The following is a 12,813-nucleotide window of genomic DNA, read 5'->3' as shown; positions in this document are numbered from 1 at the left end:
ATAGTCAGCCCACATTTTAAGCTATTCGACAGATACACAAAGTCAAAGGATTTCCCCTTGCACTAAATTTCAGCTTTTGCTGTCACCACACACATGACTTATGATACTCCTTACTGCCATGATGTCATAACTCTGAAGATCTGAGGTAGACAACATGTTGAAAAGTCTTGTGGACAGAGAGCAGACTCTCTGCAGCATATATGACCTACTCTTACAGACAAGCATCTGAAGTGTCCATCACATCTATATTAGGATTAAGAGCTCAATATTTTGCAAAAGACTGAGCTTGTTTTACCATATGCACTGGCAGATTGAATCAAAAGATATCGGGCTGATGGAGCTTTTGGATGTTCTGTGATGGTCCGTGTGGTATTATCCCAAACACTAAACTCTAAATGTCTTTTGAAGCTGCTAATCTAAACAGTGCCAATAAAGACTTTGAATATGAAGAAAGCATTCATTCATTTTATGTTAATCGGGACACAGATTGTAAAAGTTTGTCTTTAGGAATGCTGTTACTTTCTGAGTAAAACTGTGTTTCCATGAAAGCCACAATAAAATATGTGGTTACATTTCAGTCAAAATAATTATGATCTGTTCAAAGGAGAAGTGACAGAACTAAAAGTCGTCTGAGATATAAAATCAGCACATAATATTTGAAATAATGAAATAATTCTCATAAAAGTTGAATGAAAAAACAGGCTCTAGCCTCTAGTCCTATTACTTTTGAAGAGGCGCCACCGCCATAGACGACTCTCAATTTAGATGAACACTGTTTACACAATCACGGAGCTCACACAAATATTTGCATCTGAAAACATAGCAATGCATAAAAACACTTATGTTTGCATGTTTTTCTTGTGTTAGGTACTCACACTGAGTTGGCGAGACATTCAGTCACTAATCCAAGGCTTACTGCTGCAATCTCCACAATCAGTTTACTGCCATTCACTACTTGGACAAGACAGAGAAACATGAAGACAATCTCCCATACAGCTGATCAATTGTGATTTATCTGACAAACAGCGCAGTGGTTGATCAGATTTTGGCAAGTTTTGTACACAATATTTTGTTGCTTGCAGAGGAAATTGAGTTATATAAATAATAGTTGTCTTTGCTAATTGCAACCATTCAAACCATCCAACCATAACCAAAATCAATCTGAATGGAATTCCCTGGTATTTCCTCTTGCTCTTTTACAAGCTCTTTTACTTTGTAGGGTACTAGGCTGTGCACAACTGTATACGTTTCATCACTTACGGTAAATGCATGCATGTGTTATGGATGTCTGCTGCTCATGAACTGAAAAATGATTTTGCACCCAAGTGTAATGCATGTGTATTTACATTCAACCTGGTACATTGAACTTGTGCAAAGACATTTTTGCGCATTTCTTGGTACTTTGGAATCACCAAGGAGCCTCACAGCCAAAAGAGCAAACCCTGTGCTTCATGTGGACCTCAGATGTTCAAGAATTCCACTGTGCTGGAACAATAACTCATATGTCAGACCGCTGCAGAATACAACTTGTACTGAGCAAGAAAAGACCAAGGCAGAATGTCCAGGGCACGACAAGGTGAGCATTTTATTGTAATCTGGGGATGATCCTTACACAAGATACATGGACTTCGTAATGATATATGTTTGTTTTTGTTTTTTCATTACTGATTTTGCAGGGACTCCAGTGTTGCCTTTCAGTAAATGATCATATCTGTATTTATTTTAAGATAACCAAATGTATTCCTTTTATGGATGCAGCTTTTATGTTGTGAATCTAGATTGAAAAGCAGCAGGAGTTAAGTCAAGTCAAGACAGATGAAAGTTTGCATAGAGTCAGTTTCAATCATTCCAGCTTCAAAGGGAACAGTTATCAGTCTACTCCTGTACTACACCGCCCTTTATAGCCGGTTTAATAAAGTATATTCCCACAAATGTATTACCTTTCTACACAGACATGATATATCATTAAAGACACAGTGTTCTGACAGTCAGCAGGTGAGGAGCTGTTGAAAAGCATTGGAAGTGGTGAAAAGTGTTGCAGAGGTTTGTGAGCCAAAGATAGTAACATGGCATTTTGCAGAGAAGTTGTGATAAGTAATTGCAATGCTAACGAAGCAGCAGCAGTGAAAGTAATACAATAGGTAGCTGTAATTGACGTAGGCCTATATACTGTAGTAGTAGAAGCAGTAGTAGATTTCACAATGCCATAAATGTGAAAACTACCCAGACTGTATAAATGGACACAGCTAACCCACCCCAAAGCCCCCTGTTACAGTTTAAATGCCATCGATTTGCGCTCCCAAGGCAGAAGTGGAGTAACAAGGCACATGTTATAAGTGTTTTGGTTTTATTGTCTGTTTGGACCAGTTAAACATCAACATGTGCGTGTTACATTTGAGGCAGAATACCTACTATTTTATCTATTTTATCATTATCATTTTCATTACATTGTATTTAATTTTATTTCCATGTGTAGAAAACATTGTACCTTTATTTAAAAAGGTGCTGTATAAATAAAATATCACTATAGGAAATTCATACTGTAGCCTGTGATATTTATTTAATATAAAGATTTCAGTGTTTCCAGTAATGTCTTTCTCTTATAGTGGGAGCCTTCTTTGATAGAAGATACAGGCCTGTTGGAATGAGCTACCTCTGCCCAAATTCACATAAATGAGCTGATACAGTGGGAGCATTATTCGATGGCTAAATTGTCCTGTAGATATGCACTCCCCTTTAGTCTTAGCCTAATTGAGCAGAATACGACTGTTGAAATGAATGCATATTCATATAAATGATTTGAAATTGTACAAGGTACTAAGGTATAAAGTTTAATCACCGTGTGCAAACAGCATCAAACCCGCTGTTTCTAATCCAAAGAAATATGTTGTAAAACTGGGGAGGTTGGCTTTATTAGATCTATACAACTGTACACAGAAAAACATAAAGTAGCTTATTTCGACAGGACAGCGTGAATCGATAGACATCACTGTTGATTTAGGCTGCGGGTAGCTCATTTCGACGGGGCAGCCCATTTTGATAGAACACCAGCTCCATTGACTCTTGATTCCAAATGACTTCACAGTGAAAAACTGATAACTCAACTCTGAGTCTCATCATTTTGGTCTTAAAATATTATTCTTACTATTAACCCACTCTACATGATCCTGGTGTTTTTATTTCACAATTTTGTCCTTAAGTAAATTCCTAATGCTAATATGGATCTCAGCTCTTAATTTTCTGTGTAACTGTTAGCCTCATGAGCTCCCTTTGTCCACTTCTTTATACAATCTATGAAACTACATAGTAGTCGTAGTAGCAGGATAACAGCAGCTATTTTGTATAAGCAGTGTTAGTAGTACTATATGCAGTCTTTAACTATAGAGGTAACAACCCTTTGCTTCATGGGAATGACAAGCAAACATCTGTCATCCCACTAATAGAGTCATATTTAAACATTGCAACTGAATTGTATGGAGAACAATGATGTCCTGTGCAGAGACCAATGCAGAGATTTACAGCGCGTTGCTCTGGCTCTGCTCGGTGGCCCATAGTGTCTATTATATTAGCTGCTGTTTGTTGGTTTCGGTCCAGTCGTCTCCGCATATGTCAGAGTTCAGTCCATCTAGGAACACATGAGACTGACAGGAGGAGCAGGAGCAGATCTGGGCGTGTTTCCAGGAGCAGTAAGATGTAATCAGACTACACAGGGGTGGGGCAGTCTCTCTTGGTGAGTAAGTGCAGATGCTGGAGGAGCAAAAGCCTCCAGCTGTGCAAGAGACATAGTCAGAAATTATGCAAGAAGAAGTTGAGAAACTGTTTGGTATTTTGTGTTTTGTCACAGGATGAGGGCAATTCTCTATGGACCAGAGTTGTAGGCGAGACACTATGAAATCAAGCTACGACAGCCGGAGTATGACTCAAAACATCCTAATCACTAAAGACTGGTCCAGGAATATTTTATTTTCTTGTTATCAGGATGGCACAGAATGTACCTTTTCTAGAGGGTGCCTGTCAGCTTCTATTTCCCGTGAAAATAGGATCCACTATGACCCACAGTATGGCATTAAACACATGTATCTCCATAAACACAACCATCATCAAGTCATCAACATTTCTTGGGGATGAAGATGTTACTCAACTTAATCTGAGCTTTGTTTTAACACAATCTGACCACACAAGTGAGGTGATTTGTGCACTTAAACAAGTCTCTCTTACATGAAATTACTGTCACTAGCTTGCAGTTTTTCAGGTGGTCACTCTCACCTTTTTTGTTGAAAATCAAATTCCTAAACAGGAACATAAATGCTCGTATTGATCACAGATTCCTGAAAATGTGTTAAATCTGTTTAGCATTTTTAACTTTTTGCTAATAGTCCAATGAGGTTCATTTGGTCTTCCAATAATTTATGTTATTAGGTTATTTTTTCAGACCAAGAGTTTGTTTTCATACCTGACACTTTCGACTGCTCACTAGCGCTCTTCCTCAGAGTGATCAAGTGATGTTGCTGTGACGTGTCCGGTCATCTGATTTAAACAGGTTTTTGCGCTGTCTTCCTAAACACAAATATGAACACACCAATGAAACCGTACAGAAAACTCAGGCAATTACTCATCCACCCAAAAGACAAAATAGAACTGGAGCATAAATGTAACGTCATATACAAAATACGCTGCAACCCTGCAATAAAACATACATCAGGGAAACAGGGAGGGCGTTCAGTACATGAAAAAGGAATATAGAACAGAACATGAGAAGGAAACAGCAAAGGCGTGCACACAAGCAACAAAACACAAAGCAGAACAGGAACAACTCAAATCGGCCGTTTCTGACCACTGTAAAAGAGAGAACCACATTATGGACTGGGATGGAACAAACATCACTGGAACAAAGGAAAACAAACATCGTCTCTGGATTAAAGAGGCAACTGAAATATGGAAACCCGCCAACGGGACGATAAACCCGGACAAGGGGGCTTTTTGCTCTCACACTCCTGGGATACTGTCCTGAGGAAGTCAGACTGCAGATGGCGCTGTCATCCTGCCTCTACTGGTAGGAAAACAGCGCCAAAATCTGTTTAAATCAGATGACCGGGCGGACATGTCACAGCAACATCACGTGACCAATCTGAGGAAGAGCACTAGTGAGCTGTCAAATCTGTCAAACAAGAACCTAATAACATAGTTTTTGCTAATGTGAGCATTGTGTCGCCCTGGTAACTGCTGAACATTCTGGCAATAGAGATACATTTATAATACCCCCAGCATGATGTCATTGCAAAGTATCACTTACCAATAGAATGCAAGCTATTTGATGACACAGATTTCAGTATTTCATTATCTGTTAATGTAGACAATTGTTAGTGGTGAATGAACCACTGGTGTAAACTTTACCAAACAGAGTGTCTTAATTGTTTTGGGCCGTTGTGTAAGCTTTAAACTTTACAAGCTCTTGACTGAAAATGAAACAGCCTCAACAGGGAAGATTGCGGTTCATTAAATTTAATACATCTCATAATGTAACCAATATGAAAGTGTCTCAAGTTAACACACACATATTGAGGATGACCTGTTCACCTTTTTGTTTGTCTGTGTCCATACTTAGACTTGCTGACAGATAAAACTCTCCAGTCAATGACCCGATCGCATTCAGAAACACACCTCCATGACTGTTAGTGTTAATGATGCGGCAAAGTTTGACACCTGACAGAGAAGCAGTGGTTATCTAGCCTGGTCTGACCCCTATAACTCTGTCACTCATAGACTGTATCCGTGAGCCCAGAGGTAAAATAGAAATATTAGACTCCTGACATTTATAACATCGGGCCTCCTGCAAAACCATTCAAATTGACAAGAAATATTTAGACAACATCATCTCTAGTGGATTCACAATTCACAGGCCAGGAGGGTCTACCATGGTGAGGACAGAAGGAAAGACAAACAGAATGTCGCAACTCACTAGACGCCGGTCCCATTATGACACTATAAGACAACTTTCCTGAGCGCGAGCCAATGTAATCTGTGAAAATGTTTAAAAAGAGCTGCTGATCAGAAATTCCACCTTGAAGTCCTAAATCACTTACGCAGTCCCGTTTTTATTAACACCATGGATTGTGCAACTTTAATCCCTAATTCTTTCCTTTTAGTTTTTCCTTTCCACCAAAATTCATAGCGAGCACATTAGAAGACAGCTGCACTTACTGATAAAACCAACTTTATTTATTACAACCGGGAGCTGGCACAAAGAGTCAATTGGTTTGGGTTGTGTGAATGCAACTGGGCTTCTGAAATATATGCCATTTTTACTACTAATCTCAACCTAACTCACTGATCTCATGCTAAAAAGCTTTGCCAGAATGACGTGCATTGAATGAAATCTGCCCAAATAAACTGATGATGATGAGAAACAAGACAAATGGTAGAACTGATCATTATAGTTCGTGTTAAAAAGCAATTAGAAGCTTGAGCAGCGAGACAATGCCAGGATTAAGGTTAAGTCTAGGGACCAGAAAAGCCTGGCCCCAGTTAAGAAAACAACTGAACAGTGTAATGATGTTTCCTTTTGGTTAGAAACGGGACTCTTGAGCTCGCATTCCTGGATGCATCTGACCAGTGACACTCCTACTACTACGCAATAGATCAAACTAAAAGGTTGTGAGAATTAAGTTTTTTGGCTTGCTGGAAAAGAGGTGAGACTTGCAAGTCGTGACTTGGACTCAAGTCAGACTTGAGTCACTATTTTTACAACTTGAGGCTTTACTTGATAAAATGGACTAAGACTTGGGACTCAACTTGGACTTGAACGTCAGTAACTTGGGACTTGACCGGACTTGAGGCCTGTGACTTGAGAAGACTTGAGAAGCACTTTTAAATCTGATTTCTTTCTATTCTGACCATAATGATTCACACTGAGATCTTCTCCAGACATTCAAAAAGAAAAATTAACTAAATTAATTTCTACAACTCTTATATAAATACTCATATATACATATACTATAATTTTTTTTTTAAGTCGAATTTATCAAAGTCAAATAATTTGCCAAAATCTAAGCTACATTTGGTACTTTTTTGGTTTAAAGACTTGAAATGACTTGAAGCTCAAAGCAGACGAATTAGACTTGACTTGGACTTGAGGTCAAAGACTTGAGACTTACTTGAGACTTGCAAAACAAAGATTTGGTCCCACCTCTGCTGGACATCCTAGCGCTATCATAAGTATTATTAATATTACATTGTACCCATTGTTTCCCATAGATTTTATTCAGATTATGATTTATTTGTAATTTTCTCTTAATTTTATTTATGAAGAATAAATGAGCAATATTATAACATCATCAGACTGTCAAGTAAAGGTATGTAGCACAAGGACACATTAACATCATGCATTTGGAAAGCACTTTGGTTCAGTTGTTGCTGCAAAAGCGCTATGCAAATTACGTCATTAAGAGATAAAAAATTGTTTTTAGTGGTGCCACTCACTGTAAACACACAGAATGCATTAATATACTTGGACTTGTCTATGTGTAACTAACAACCACACCAAAACCGCAGCCCTGCATAACTTCATAAATATTGGACCGGTGCCACCAAAGATTGCTCTATGACCACAAGTTAAGTATTTCCAGCAGAAACCAGGTCTAGCGTTCACTGCTTTAATTATGGCTGCTCCATACGTCAGTGGAATAACAGAGAAGGAGCGTTTATTTGCTCAGACCCGTCCATTCATCAATCCCCTGATCCCTGCTACTGCGCACGGCCTTGTGTCACATGTGTTTAGCTAAAGGGAAGCCCGGCCCCCACACTTCCGCTGCTCACTCTAATCAAAGCAGGATCTGACAGTGTTTGGTCCATTTAAACCTACAGCAACCCCATTGACTGATGCGGTTTGCAGACAAATTCATCTCACGTCAGTCAAATATAGGCAGAGTTCATCATGACCAGGAAGAAATCATTTATGCTCTTGCTTTCTGAAGTAATACTTTACTTATAATCATGGCGAGATACTAAAACAAATACACTAATTTGAGTCGTGCAATGCTAGTAAAGGTTTTAAATAAGCAGTCTAGTCACTAATGGAGAGCATGAGAAATGGAGCAATTACACCAGAAGTCAGCAAAGAAATGATTGGTTATTAATTTATTCTTGTGTATTACACAACTTTTTGGAGGGTGGTCCGACACTTGCCTGTCTTCATGGGAATATTTTTGCTTTGCCTGGAATGTTCCAAAAGTCTGGCAATAAATTTATCGGTTTGTTCAACCTCAGTTCATTGCCAAAAACATATTTTGAAAAACATTATTTTTTACTCCACAGACCTGACCCATAACTTGGCTTGGTGACATTACTCGCTTGTCAACAATGAGATAGATATGCCATACTGTGGAACATTCTAGGCAAATCAATATGATCTCCATGGAGACAAACAGGTGATAGATCCTCCACCTAAAAGTTACACATTGTACCTTTATCCATTGTGGAATACATTTTCAAGATTTTACCAACAACATACACTCCAGTATATATTTCCTGTCTTTTAATCTGTTCTCTTCAGATTGAGAATCTCCTCATAGAAAAATCATGAGCAGAAGTATCATAACATTCTGTTTAAGTCATTGTATTGTATATTCCTAGTATCTGTACATATTTTGTCCCTCCTCTTCTATAAGGAGCAGTGCGTTGCCGGCTGTTTCTGATTACTCTAATTGGTCTGTGGGTCGAGGGGAAATGTGTGACATCTGAAAGTGGGCTAGCAAAAAGTGACCCCTGTGAAAAATGAGTGGAAAGTCAGGAGCTCTGGGGTGCCGCTGTGGACCAGGTAAGTTTAGTCTGCCTCAAACGATGACGCATTCATTCTCTCACTCTCTGAACACAACAGAGGAGTGGGCACTGACTCACCCAGCCCCAGTGCATGTGGATAAATGGAACACACAGGCGATGAGTAAAGGGCCAGACCACGCTATTAATCACACCACAAGTGGTAGCATCAGTTGCAGTGTCTACTGACTACAACTTACTCCAACTGCAGAAGTTTAACATGAAGTAGCTGCCATTTATGTAACAACAGCAGTGCTCACAGAGGACAAATTTGCAACAAAAAATTTTAAGTCTTAAAATGGATATAGTGCATATTTGTTGCATTATATTGTAATCGATCAACATCTATAGAAGAGTGATAATGGCTTCTAGATGGTTAGGGAAATTTCAACAAGACAACATCCAGAGGAGAACATTTCATGAACCAATAAAGAACTATCAATTCAAAGTAAAGATGCACTTGAACTTTTCTGGTTCTTGTCTCCAGGAAGATGTTACTTCTTTATCTAGAATGTTTCACAGTATGGCAGTAAGGTTATCTATTTACATGGAGACAGGCAGGTAGCACCAGCAAGCCAAAATACAGTAAAATACATGAAGAGGCAACCCAGTGCACGGTAGGAATGCAAGTTTTTCAAGGTGTGTGTTAAGTAATAAAAATGCCTAATGTCATACTGTGAAACATACCAAAGCTAAAAATTTCCTTTGAAAAAAGCAGGTGTCGGATTGTTCATCAGGAAAGTTACACAGTCCACCTTTAATTATACACTCCGTCACTCACCTCTGGCTGTAAAATAGTTAGTTTTCTTTTACAGGTAGCATTAGGAGGAATACTGGCCATTCAAATATCAATGGGCAATATTTTTGGTTTTCAAATTTAAAAAATGAAGTATCTCAATAATTACTGCTGGTGTTATCCTGTTTACAGCACAAACAAAGCAGCTTTGTAATCCAGTCAACAAATGATCTGACTACATTTTTCTAATTCCTTATCTAGCTGACAAGAATAACAAAAACACTACGCCTACTTCACTACACCGAGGCAGGCTAAATATAGTCAGCATGATTGGCATTAGGATCAAGTTATTAATTATTTGTGAACACGCTACCAACTTCATAACCTCTCTCAAGTTGTTTTAAGTTCTGTTTGCAAATTTCACTGCACTTAACATGTACTGGATGAAATAGGCTACTTGTTGATATTGAGTGTTTGCACAGATGTTTTAGTCCACATTGGTGTTGTTTTAAGCGTGCTGTTACAAGAGCTCTGTGTGAATAATCAGGAAAAGCCACAATAACTTAATAATTATCCATCATTGGGCTTGTAAGAACTTATACTTAATCGGATTTCAGACAAAACATGTGATGAAGGCACTGACTCACATAAAGACATAGCATCCACCTGTGCAGACATATCAACCACAAGAGTTTCCAGGATAGGGTGTTTGTAAAATTAACATACCTTTGTAGTGAGTATCCTCCCTGTAGATGAGTGACTACTAGACATGCTTTAATCTAAGATATTTGGGAAAGGAAGGATGGTCTGAGCCTTGTCTGAGTGGAGCTGGGTTGCATCACTTGAGCTGGAAGAAAACTTATGTAAAAACAGTAATTGAAATGTCTAAACATGAAGAGTGTTTTCATAAATCAATAAAGCGGAAATGTACCTAGAGAAGGATGGATAGGGAGGGCAGGCAGATTTGGCAGTTACAAGGAAACCCACAATCTTCTTGCTGAAAAAACACAGACAGTATCAGATCATTATCTATCTAAGATCACATAACTAGGCTAAACCATGCGGTAGGTAGAGACGTGTCAGGTACAAATATAACCTAGAGATGAAGACAGTTTTGCACGCTGCTATTGGGTCCTTAGTAGGGATGTAACAATAACGAAATACCGTGATATGGTATCATCAAAGTTCTCACAATAATATCGTTGACCATCACAATTTATCGAATTACAAGTTTCTTTGCGTAAATTAATTTAAGTTATGGTGCAGCAACATCTAAAAAAAGACAAAGGGAACTACATAGACCATGATCCTTTGCTCCATTTCAGTGTAAACTACAAGATGAAATGACAGTTCTGAGCACTTTTAAGTCTTAGTTCTTTGGATTACGTCTTGTCAAGACATTTTAGCATATTAACAGTTTTGTAAGCCTCCACAAAATATCGCAATAAATATCGTAAGGTGAGAATGTGAAAATATCGTACTGAGAGATTTGGAAATTGTTACATCCCTAATCATGATCTTTCCCACCATATTGTGAGCTTTCCCATGATATCACAATAATGTCATACTGTGAGGTTCATACCGTGACGATATCATATCGTGAGACTTGGAAATCGTTACACCCCTAGTCCTTGGGCAACACGCAGTATGGAATAGTTTTAGTTTCTTGTTAGCTTTCAGAAGCAGGAAATGCTGAATGACTGTATATAGAATTTCTCAGCAGAGTTGGAGACTTGCAAGTCGTAACTTAGACTCGAGTCAGACTTGAATCCCTGTTTTTTGGCCTTGAGACTTGACTTGACTAAGACTTGGAACTCGACTTGGACTTGAAGGGCAATGACTTGGGACTTGACTGGGACTTGAGCCTTGAGAAGACTTGATGCTTAGACCAGCTGACAAAATAACTGTTATTAAGCACTTTTAAGTCTTAACTGTTTGTGTTCTGACCATAATAATTCACACTCCTGTCAAGACATTTAAAAAGGAAAAAATTATATTTCTACCACCTTATGTAAATAATCATATATAAATATACTCAGATTTTTAAAAGTACAGTTTAGTTAAAAATTCATATAAATTGCAAAAACCTACGCTATATTTGGTACTTTGGTTTAAAGACTTGAAATGACTTGAAGCCCAAAGCAGACGACTTGGACTTGACTTGGACTTAAGGGCCAGAGACTCGAGACTCGACTTGGACTTGCCTGTATTTGACTTGGGACTTGAGGTCAAAGACTTGAGATTTACTTGAGACCTGCAAAACAACGACTTGGTTCCACCTCTGCCTCTCAGCCTGTGGAAAGAACAAACAAAGTAAAGCAGAGTTAATTTGTTTTAAATTTCAAAACACGGCCTTGGTTTTATTATTCATATCAATAATTACAACTAATGATGGAATGAAAGTTTGATGAATATGTCTCTTTTACTAATGAAAAATCTCTGGTTAACTGGACATACCATTGTAATGACCAATGAGTGTTTTCCCTAAATAGCGAGGGCATACTTTATTCCTATGAAGAGGACTGTCTCTGAGCAGGGATGGATGGAGTGGGCCGGTGAGCGTAGGGTCGCTCCGTGGTTGTCCAAATACACATCTCATTGTGGGTGGGATAGGATTTTCCATGACTTTTCCTGGTGAATGGAGCGTGCTTTGCCAAACATCATTCCCATCCTCCCCCGTTCGAAAGTTTTGGAGCCACATCACATGGGAGTTGGATACTTCTTTCCTTTTTGATGATGCCACCCCCACGCTCGGCCGTGACACCACCAGCACCTTTGGGTCTCCCCCCTGTGATGTTCGTCGTCATGGTGATTCTTTCCTGGTGATGTCATCTGTACCGCCACCACTGGGAGTAGTTTAGTGTTTTTTGGGAAAATCACTGATTTACTGAAAACAGAAGCACTTATAAGAAGCAGTTGCTCACTCACATTTTATGATCACATCTGGAAGTTGAGCCTCAAATGTAAACTTTAAAGTGCTTATTATGCAGTCCATCACTGTTAAATTGTAATGGAGGAACACTGGTTTTATCCTACTATACACAAATCTGTCATCCCCACTGTCGATCCAACTCATCTGCTCAATGTGCTCAATATTGGAACTTAAACACACTAGATCTGGCCTTGTGTAACAGTCATTCCAACAACAATTGTGCATGTTTGCCTTATAGCTTTCACGCTAGATGAGAGTCATAAATTATCACCATTTTGTTTATCTCATCTGCATTTCAGTTGCAGGGCTGTTGGAAATGATAAGAATGATG

Source organism: Boleophthalmus pectinirostris, unplaced genomic scaffold (genome assembly GCF_026225935.1).
Source record: "Boleophthalmus pectinirostris isolate CB_2022bp ecotype Guang Dong unplaced genomic scaffold, ASM2622593v1 HiC_scaffold_10, whole genome shotgun sequence".
In the NCBI taxonomy this organism is placed as follows: Eukaryota; Metazoa; Chordata; class Actinopteri; order Gobiiformes; family Gobiidae; genus Boleophthalmus; species Boleophthalmus pectinirostris.
This window is presented reverse-complemented; position numbering follows the sequence as displayed.